The 11,279-nt window shown below is 49.8% G+C and overlaps 1 pseudogene; it reads right to left on the bottom strand.

The window, feature by feature from the left end:
* Positions 1-3,193: 3,193 nt before the first annotated feature.
* Positions 3,194-10,177, bottom strand: LOC136539220 (cytochrome P450 89A2-like; annotated as a pseudogene).
* Positions 10,178-11,279: the final 1,102 nt, after the last annotated feature.

The raw sequence follows: 11,279 nt of genomic DNA, 5'->3' as shown, positions 1-11,279 counted from the left end.
TTGTTACGAGCAACAATGCTCGCAGGTCAAAGTGCTCCTGTTTGTGCTCATCCCACACATGTACACCTGGTCTGTTCCACAAAGTAGAAGTTCTTCAACTAGTGGCCTAGGTACACATCGATGTCATTGTTAGGTTGCCTTGGGCCTTGGATGAGCACTGACATCATAATAAACTTATGCTTCATGCATAACCAGGGAGGAAGGTTGTAGATACATAGAGTAACAGGCCAAGTGCTATGACTACTGCTCTGCTCCCCAAAAGGATTCATACCATCCGTACTTAAAGCAAACCTTAAGTTTCTTGTGTCATTTGCAAACTCCGAGAATTCTCTATCGATTGCTCTCCACTAGGACCCATCAGCAGGGTGTCTCAACATATTGTCTACCTTACGATCTTCTTTGTGCCATCGCAATAACTTTGTATGGTCTTTGTTTCTAAACAGACGTTTCAAGCATGGTATTATAGGAGCATACCACATAATCTTGGCAGGGATTTTCTTCGTGGGACATTCGCCCTCAACATCACCAGGGTCATCTCGCCTGATCTTATACCGTGATGCATGACATACCGGGCATGCATCTAACTTCTCGTACTCCTCGCCATGGTAGAGGATGCAGTCATTAGGACATGCATGTATCTTCTAGATTTCTAATCCCAAAGGATAGACTACCTGTTTTGCTTCATACGTAGTGGCAGGCAATTCGTTATCCTTTAGAAGCATCTTCTTTTGAATTTTTAGTAACTCCCCAAATCCCTTGTCAGATACACCATTCTTTGCCTTCCATTGCAGCAATTCCAGTGTGGTACCCAACTTTTTCTACCCCACATCACAAGTTGGGTAGAGCAATTTCTTGTGATCCTCTAGCATGCGCTCGAACTTGATCTTCTCCTTTTCATTTTTGCATTCTCTTTGTGCATCATGAATGGCCTGACCAAGATCATCAGCGGGCTCATCTTCTGCCCCTACCTCTTCTTCAGCTTCCCCCATTGTAGTATCATTGAAGGCACCATATTTAGCAATAATGTCATCATCGTCCCATTGTTCTTCTTCACCTTCTTCCATTACAACCCCGATTTCTCCGTGCTTCGTCCAACAAATATAGTTTGGCATGAAACCCAACTTCAACAAGTGTGAATGAAGACTCCTTGAGCTAGTATATTCTTTCAAATTCTTACATATGGCACATGGGCAGCACATGAAACCATCGCATTTGTTTGCCTCGGCCACACGTAAGAAAGAATGCACGCCCTCAATGAACTCTTGGGAGCAGTGATCAGCATTGTACATCCATTGCTGGCTCATCTGCATTACATGACATACATACCATATTAAAACCTAGAACATAATTAGCTAATTATATGACATGCATGCCACCACACAAGGTATTAATTTATGAAAGTCTCACTACAATGTAGACAATCTCAACTACCACTAAAAAACTAAAGCTAAAATGCACTTTAGCAGCATAAGGATTTCACGACCAATCCCAACTAAAACAGACATATCATGCATTTGTTCAACATCTATGGACTTCTTCCGTAGGATCACTGTCTCATCAGTCGCTATAGCCGCCTATGCAAGAGAGTTTTGCACGTGTTCAACATACTCTTCCTCCTAGTACCAGCCTGAACATCCAGTGCCATCCCACTGAAATTAAAACAAAAAATTAGAACTTTAATCACAATCATCATAAAAATAAGTATAAATTAACCATAATCATCAGATGTGACAAAATAACTCACATTGTGATCCGGACACTTGTAGAAGATACGGCCCTTGTTGAGACACTCCTTCCTCACCCGGTACTCCATCACAATCTTCTCCTCACACTTGCCGCATACAATGAGAGGGAGGTCCGACCTCAGTCACTTTGGAACCCGATGAGAGGCCGAGGACCCAGAAGCAGTTGCCATCTACTCTCTATACTCATTTTTAATATAATATAAATTTCTCATTTTATAAACAAATAAAATTAAAAAAAAGCTCTAAAATTCTCTATATCTCTAAACCATGAAGTGTGCTATGCATGCTAGAAATGAAAGCTGAATACTAGTTTTAAATAACTACTTTAACCTTCCTTCATCCAAATATGCAAACTTTAAAGTGATTTTGAGCTTAAATGGCTTACAAATAAAAAAATACACCATAAAAAACCACATATATCTAGTCCACAAAATGAGATATGCTACTGATGAAACATGAGAGTATAAAGTTGGTAACCTTTAGAACCGAAGAATCGATGGAGGAATCGAAGAAATCTTGTGATTACCGGTGATGAGGAAGAAGAGAGGCCGGCGATGAAGTAAGAACACTGAGCTCGAAGTGGCTCGGGCTCAGGGAGGAAGAAGGGGTATATAGGAGGGGATCTTTAGTCCCGATTGGAGACAGAAACTGGAACTAAAGGTCCCTTTCTAGTCCCGAACGGAGCCTCCAGCTAGGAGTAGACTTTTACTCCTGGTTGGAGGGACCAACCAGGAGTAAAAATTAACCTTTAGTCCTGGTTGGTAGCTCCAACCAGGACTAAAGGTCCCCTACAGCAAAAGCCTACCGCAGTAGCCGTTGGGCAGGGACCTTTAGTCCCGGTTGGAGCTACCAACCAGGACTAAAGGTTTCTCTAGTCCTAGGCATAAAAAATATCGGGACTAACGCCAAATTTCAAAATGGATCAAAAGTCATTTCTCTACTAGTGATCGCTTGTCCGGGCTTCCTCCCTAAGACCCCTTCTTCTTCTAAGTCCACCAGAGTTGGGAAAAAAGGGGTGGGGCGCGGTGGGGGCGTGGTTGCTGGCGTGGGTACAGCTGCCTGGGAGGAGGCCGCCATGAATTAGAGAGAGAGAGAGGTGGAAGATGGGCGTGGCGTGGAGAGAACGGAGTTGTCGCGCGGACGAAAAATAGCGGGCCATAATTAAGTCATTACCTTATATTTTTATGAAATATATTTTCATAATATATATCTATTTAGAGTTACACATACTCATACTGATATTAGTATTTATATAAACTTGCTGAACCTTAATATTCTAACTTTGACTGGACCTAGAATATAATTGCCTTTTTTTCCGACAGAGGCACTAGTATAGTAATTAATTTGCCAATATATAGACACAGATAAGCTACTATACACAACACAGTCCAAGTGTCCAACCAATGAAGCAGGCACGTAAACAAAAACCTCCTCGCCTACACTGTAGCCTAGTCTGTTGCTCTAGGGATGAGGCGCGCCATGACTATGGTGAACTCGGCCTTCTCGCCTTCCACGTCCACCTCCTCCCCCTCCACCTGCCGCCACTCGAACTCATGCACTAGGTTGGCCACGAAGAACTCAAGGTGCAGCGACATGACATTGAGGCCTGGGCAGATCCTCCACCCAGCCCCGAACGGCATCATCCTAATCTCCCTAGTGCCCGTAATGTCCACGCCCTCGCCATTGCTACCCGGCAGGAACTGCTCTGGCGCAAACTCCGTCAGCCGCTCCCACACATGCTCATCCATGCCCATGTCCACCACCAAGAGGTTCACCATTGTGCCCTTAGGGATCACGTACCCACCCACCTCGATGTCCTCGATCGGCGTGTGCGGTAGCAGCATGTGCCCCACCGGGTGCCGCCGGAGGCCTTCCAGAACCATCGCTTTCAGTACGGCATCCTCTACAGGTCCTCCTCAGAGATGTGATCTAAGCCGCCACTGGTTGCCATGGTGGCTTTGATCTCATCATGGAGCTTGTCCTAGATGCCCGGGTTCTTGACCAGCTCCGCCATGGTCCACTACAGCACCGTGGACGTCGTGTCCATGCCGCTGTTGAGGAACTCGGAGCACGGCACGATAATCTCGTCATCTGTCAGCTCACGGCCACCGTCATCATTGAGCCAGATGTCAAGCAGCATGTCAATGTATGAGTGCGGCAGCGTTGTTTGTGTCGCTTCATCTTCTACCATGTCACGATCAGCCATGGCTCCCACCCCTAGATTATTCTTGCACTGCCTACGTGCGTCGATCAGTGGCATGTACGCGTCCTTGAGTCATTGGCGCATCGTGATCATGGCCTGCAGGCGGCCATGGAAGAGTCACCTCGTGATAGTGGGCAGGAAGGCGAAGACCCTCATCTTGGTCGATGAATATAGTGTAAAGTAAAATGCTGATCTCCCTCCATACGTGCAGTGGGGGCAGGCGTCGAAAGGGCTTCCCTGCTGCTGCACTATAGCCACGGTAGGGGCCGATGTCGAAAGGCTCCCCTGCTGCACTGTAGCCATAGCAGGGGTGGACACCAAAGTTAGCCCTACTATCGCATCTAGTCACTGTAGTAGCATGACAGACTGGCATGTCTGTGTGCTAGGATTAGATGACTAGAGTTGTATATATAGTTTTTCACTGCAACTCAGTAAAGAGAGCGAGTTCAGTTTTCCCATCTCCTTTGCAGAGCTCTAGCCAATGCTGGTACTTGTGCTCTGCTCTCCCTCCCTCTTCTACCTCTAGCCATAGTGCATGGTCGGCAATGATGGTGAGCAGTCGGCTCACCCGTGCAGGAGATCTAGGGGCCAACGAGTGGTATCGGAGTCGTACCAGTGCCATCGCTGGACTTACCGCTGACGATGATGTATGGTTTGGAGATGGGCGACAGCAGCAGCGCTGCTGTGTCTGCCTAGCCATGACAGGAGGTCATCGTGGGTATGGTGCGGGAGGTCAGTGGCACCAGTTGGTCGACGCTGACTCACACAAACTATAACGAGTGGGCGGTGACCATGAAGGTCAAGCTAAGAGCCTGATGGCTCGGAATGCTATTAACAAGGTCACCGACAATGAAGAAGATGACATGTTAGTGTTGGAGACTATCCTCGCTGCTATGCCAGCGGAGTATAGGGAGCCATTGTGGGCAAAGAACTCTACTAAGGAGGCGTGGGAGGCCATTGTAGTGATGCGCGTCAGCTCTGATCGTGCAAAGAAGGCGACAGCCTAGCTACTGAAGCAGGAGTACACCAACCTCAAGTTCAAGGATGGTGAGTTAGTGAAGGACTTCTCCCTCCTCCTACAGTCGCTCATCAGCAAGCTGAGGAGCCACGACGTCACCATCGATGAAGAAGAGGTGGTCTCCAAGTATCTCCACTCCGTGTCGGTAAAGTACATCTAGATCGCTCTCTCTATAGAGATGATGTTGGACTTGTCCACCCTTATCATTGAGGATGTGATAGGCCATCTGCGGTTGGTGGATGAGTGCATAGAGCAGGCCATAGCAACGACGGACAGCAGCAAGCTGCTGCTGACAGAGGAGGAGTGGGCTGCCCAGAAGAAGTCCGGGGAAGCCTCCTCTAGCCGCAGTGGCGATGGCAAGCGCCACGGCAATGCTTCTTCGGAGAAGAAGAAGAAGGTCGACCCCAATGCTTGCCAACGCTGCAGGAAGACGAGCCATGGGACAAAAGAGTGCCCAAATCATAAGCAAATGAAGAAGGTTGAAGCTCATTTAGCGTAGGCTGATGAGGATGATGAGGCCACTCTCTTGATGGCAACGTTCTATGCACTACATGATGTTGAGGCTAAGGAGAAGGGAGAGGTGATGGTGGTGGAAGGGCACGACAAGGCTCTAAAGGATGTCAACCTCGATGAACCACGTGCCTAAGTCCACCTTGGACATGTGGGCGGTGAGCAGGAGCAGTAGTGGTACCTAGACTCTGGCGCTAGCAACCACATGACGGGCTCCAAGGAAGCCTTCTCTGAGCTCGACGGTAATGTGACTGGCATGCTAAAGTTCGATGATGGCTCAAGGGTGGTGATCCGAGGGCATGGCACCATCATCTTCAGGTGCTAGAACGGTGAGCACTGCGCGTTGACGGATGTGTACTACATCCTATAGCTACGTTTAAGCATCGTCAGCATCGGGCAGCTGGAGGAGCACTGATGCGAGGTACTAATCGAGAGCGGGATCCTAAAGATTCAGGATCGGGAGCGGCATCTTCTCGCGAAGGTAAAATGCTCATGTAATCGATTGTACCTGCTCGACTTGAAGGTGGAGCAGCCGGTGTGCTTGGCAGCATGGCACACCGAGGAGCCATGGCTATGGCATGCTCGGTTTGGCTATCTTAGCTTTGATGCACTCGGTCGACTAGAGAAGATGGTCCGAGGGCTACCCCACATCAAGCACGTAGGCGAGCTATGTGCCAGCTGCCTGGCTAGGAAGTAGAGGAGGCTACTATTCCCAAAGGCGGCCAAGTATCATGTGACGGATGCTCTCGAGCTCATCCATGGTGATCTCTATGGGCCAATCACGCCATCCACAAACGGTGGTTGGCGGTACTTTCTCCTGCTCATGGATGATTATAGTCGCTATATGTGGCTGTAATTCCTGACGAGCAAGGACGAGGCGGCGGAGGGGATCAAGAGGTTCCAGGCACGGGTGGAGGCAGAGTTTGCAAGAAGCTACGCGTGCTGTGGACTGATCGTGGTGGCAAATTCACTTCGGTAGAGTTTGTTGTGTATTGCATGAATCAGGGTGTGGTGCAACACCACATCACATCATACTCGCCACAACAGAATGGCATGGTCAAGCGGCAGAACTAGACGGTGGTCAGCATGGCTTGATCCATGATGAAGGCTAAGAGCATGCCAGCAAGGTTCTAGGGTGAGGTAGTGACCACGACGATGTTCATCCTCAACCACGCGCCCACAAAGGCCCTAAAGGGCATGACGCCGCTCGAAGCTTGGTATGGGTGCAAGCCAAGCATGTCCTTCCTCCAAACATTCTACTGCATTGGCCATGTTAGGAAGACAAAGTTGGTCCTCACCAAGCTACAGGATAGGAGAACACCGATGGTGCTCCTTGGCTGTGAGGAAGGTACCAAGGCATACCAGCTCTATGACCCACGCGGAGGCAAGGTGGTTGTCTCATGCGACGTCGTGTTCGATGAGAAGGTGGCTTGGGACTGGAACAATCTAGGCACGGGTGAAGCTGGCGGCTTCACTAGCACCTTCGTAGTCGAGCACTTGGTCATCCACAGTGGTGGAGACGCTGGAGAGAAGGTGTCGGCCACTCTAGCAACAGAGCCGAGCACTCTTAGGGTGGTGTCGAGCACTTCAAGAGGGGTGCCGAGCACTCCTAGAGTGGTGCCAAACGGTTCTGCAATGGTGCCGACCACTCCAGGAGTGGTGCTGAGCGGTCCTGCAGTGGTGCCGACCACTCTAGGACAGGTGCCGAATGCTCCCATAGCAGTGCCGAGCGGTCTTGGAGTGGTGCTGACCACTCCAAGACTAGTGTCGTGCACTTCTGTAGTGGTGCTGACCACTCTAGGAGTGGTGACGAGCAGTCTAGGAGTAGTGCCGGGCACTGCAGCCGGGGTGCGAGCACTCCGGGTGCTATGCCGACCACTCCAGTGGAACATGGGACTCCATCGACGCTGATTGAGTTTGCCTCACCTCCAAGTGACATCACCGAGTTCGTGGATGCCTTCCACGATGGTGAGGAGGTGCGGTTTCATAGGCTAGACAACATCGTCAGTGGCACATGGTCCTCAAGCCTGGCGGGTCGGCTACTCAATGACCCAGAACTGCTTCTCGTCAGTGTAGAGGAACCACCCACATTCGCACTGGCCGAGCGTGATGTAAATTGGCGACGGGCGATGCTGGAGGAGATAAAGGCAATCGAGGAAAATGAGACTTGGGAGCTCGTCGATCCATCTCTAGGATATCGTTCGATCAGCCTAAAGTGGGTGTACAAGGTCAAGCGGGATGAGGGCGGTGCTATTGTTAAGCACAAGGCGTGCCTCATCGCCCGAGGCTTTGTCCAGTGCAAGGGCATCGACTTCAAGGATGTTTTTGCTCTAGTGGCATGAATGGAGTTCGTTCACTTGCTGTCGGCCATAGCAGCAGTGAAGGATTAGCATGTCCACTGCCTCGACGTCAAGTCTGCCTTTCTCAATGGTGAGCTCATGAAGACGGTCTTCGTTAGGCAACCTCTGGGTTTTGCTGTCAAGGGAGCGGAGCATAGGGTGCTCTGACTGCACAAGGCGCTCTACGGGCTGTAGTAGGCCCCACGAGCGTGGAATGCCAAGCTTGATGCCACACTGGGCGAGCTTGGGTTTACGTGGTGCGCAACCAAATATGCGCTCTCCACATGGTGATGGGGGAAGAAGGAGCTCATCGTCGGTGTGTATGTGGATTACTTGATCGTCACCGGCGCACGTGTGAAGGACATCGACAGCTTCAAGCGTGAGATGGCAGCTCATTTTCGAATGAGCGATCTCGGCGTGCTCTCCTACTACCTCGACATCGAGGTGAGATAGGAGAAGGAGGCGCTTATGCTCGGTTAGAGCATGTACGCCTCGAAGTTATTAGAGCAGAGCGGCATGGCTGAGTGCAAGCCGTGCGTGACTCTGATGGAGGAGTGGCTGAAGCTAATGAAGGCTAGTACCACGGCGAAGGTAGATGCAACACTCTATCGGAGCATCGTCTACGGTCTACGCTACCTAGTCCACATGAGGACAGACATTGCGTACATCGTGGGCTACGTCAGTCGCTTCATGGAGGATCCTCGAGGGGATCACTGGGCTATGATAAAACGGCTGCTGCGCTACATCAATGGGATGGTGGATCAGGTTATCGTCTTCCCCAAGACTGGAGGAAGTAGGCTACAGCTCACTGTGTTTAGTGATGAAGACATGGCAGGGGACATCAACGGACAGCGGAGCACCTCTGGCGTGCTTGTCTTCCTCGGGTCGGCTCCAACCTCATGGCTGTCCCTGAAACAGAAGGTGGTGGCACTATCCACATGCGAGACAGAGTACATGGTGGTAGCCACAGCGGCGTGCCAAGATATATGGATGCGCCGGTTGCCGGACGAGCTGACCGGTGTGGAAGCTCACCCACCAGCACTAATGGTGGACAACCAACCTACCATCGCCCTCACGAAGAATCTAGTTCTCCACGACTGGAGCAAGCACATTGACGTCAAGTTACACTTCCTTAGGGACTGTGTCGATAGAGGGCAAATCGTCATCGAGTTCGTTGAAATTAGTTGGCAACTCACGGACGTTCTCACCAAGCCGCTCGGCCGTCTTCGGTTCACCGAGCTGAAAAAGATGATTGCCATGGTGGAGGTTCTAGGGTTAGCAACAAGATTAGGGGAAGAATTATAAAGTAATCTGCTGCTCTCCCTCTATATGCGTGGTAGGGGCAGGCATCGAAAGGACTCCCTTACTGCTGCACTGTAGCCGTGGCAAGGGCAGGCGCTGAAAGGCTCTCCTACCATACTATAGCCATAGCAGGGGCGGGCACCAAAGTTAGCCCTGCTATGACATCGAGCCACTGTAGCAGCATGGCAGACTAACATGTCTGTGTACTGAGATTAGATGGTAGAGTTGTATATATAGTTTTCCACTGTAACTCAGTAAAGAGAGCGAGTTCAGTTTTGCCATCTCCTCTGCAGAGCTCCGACCAATGCTGATGCTTGTGTTGTGTGTGTGCGTTCTATTCTCTCTCGATCTTATATCCTAGCCATAGTGTGTGGTCGACAACGACAGTGAGCAGTTGGCTCACCCATACAAGAGATCCAGGGCCAACATATAGCAGTAGGTCACGCTGTGCTGCGGTGATGTCGCGCACAGCGCGCTCGTTGAGCCACTCGATGAAGCACATGGTCACAAGGAGCCAGAACATGGCGTACTAGAACGTTTGCACTATGGTGCCGTCCCCTTCCTGCCGGTGGTGTAGCTTGTCAGTGAGCTCGACGACCAATGCCGCCCGAGCCGGCGCAAACAACCAGAGCCACATAGGGTTCATGACCTCGACCATGAAGTTGTGCCAGATCATCCCCCACAGCAGGCCATAGCTTGAGGTGGAGATGGTGGAGGCGTTCAGTCCCAGGAGGTCCCGGGATGCGGACGCCGGGCGGTCGGCCAGAGTGGCGCCGCTCTCGATGAGCGCCAGGTGCGTGAGGTGGTAGTCAGAGACGGTGACCTCGAGGTGGTAGCCGATGCAAAGCATGAGCAGCGGGCCATGGCGCGTGTGGAAGCGGCGGATGGCACACAAGATCTTGATCCCATGGAGCCTGACCCAGAACAAGTTCCCGAGCACCGGCATGGCGGCTGGCCCTGGTGGCAGGCGGCGGCTGGCCTTGCCACCATTCTTGGCGTGGTAGAGCAGTAGGAAGGAGAGAGGAAGGAGGAGAGCAGCGAGAGGCCAGGCGAGCTCCATTTGTTTTAGTGTCGATGATGCTGTGATTTTAGGGCTTGTTTGGCAGGGCTCCTCTTCGGCTCCGGCTCCGGCTCCTCCAGAGGAGCCCTGCCAAACGTTTTCTTAGAGGAGCCGTTTTCAATAAAAAACAGAGGAGCCGGAGCCGTTTTGGAGGAGCCACAATTTGTGGCTCCTCCAAAACGGCTCCGGCTCCTCCGGAGGAGCCCCTCGGGAGGAGCCGTGCCAAACAAGCCCTTATTTTAGACATCGTATCTGATGGTGAGGTTCTATAGAGAAGAGAAATGAGGACTGTTCTGCTTACTCCATTAAATAGAGAAGGGATTAGGGGGTGTTTGGTTTCCTGGACTAAGGGGGTGTTTGGTTTCCTGAACTAAATTTTAGTCCATGTCACATCGAACGTTCGGATGCTATTTAGGAGAACTAAATATGAGTTAATTATAAAACTAATTACACAGATGGAGACTAATTTACGAGACAAATTTATTAAGCCTAATTAATCCACCATTAGCACATATTTACTGTAGCACAACATTGTCAAATCATGGACTAATTAGGCTTAAAAAATTCGTCTCGTAAATTAGCCACAATCTATGCAATTAGTTATTTTTTTCATCTATATTTAATACTTCATGCATGTGTCAAATATTCGATGGGACATGGACTAAAATTTTCCTGTAGGAACCAAACACCCTCTAAATTTTAGTCCATGTCACATCGGACGTTCGGATGCTATTTAGGAGAACTAAATATGAGTTAGACGAATTTATTAAGCCTAATTAATCCGTCATTAGCACATATTTACTGTAGCACAACATTGTCTAATCATGGACTAATTAGGCTTAAAAAATTCGTCTCGCAAATTAGCCACAATCTGTATAATTAGTTATTTTTTTTGTCTATATTTAATACTTCATGCATGTGTTCAAACATCCGATAGGACATGGACTAAAATTTTCCTGTAGGAACAAACACCCCCTTAATCTCGGAGATTATTCTTTGCCTCTTTGATGTGACTTTTCACGCGTAGAGCTAGCTGTAGATTAGTACTTATGGGTCTCATTGGGCACTGCTCTGCTCCAATCTAACACGACAACTTCATAAA

This window comes from Miscanthus floridulus, chromosome 2, assembly GCF_019320115.1.
Source record: "Miscanthus floridulus cultivar M001 chromosome 2, ASM1932011v1, whole genome shotgun sequence".
Taxonomy (NCBI): Eukaryota; Viridiplantae; Streptophyta; class Magnoliopsida; order Poales; family Poaceae; genus Miscanthus; species Miscanthus floridulus.
This window is presented reverse-complemented; position numbering and strand designations above follow the sequence as displayed.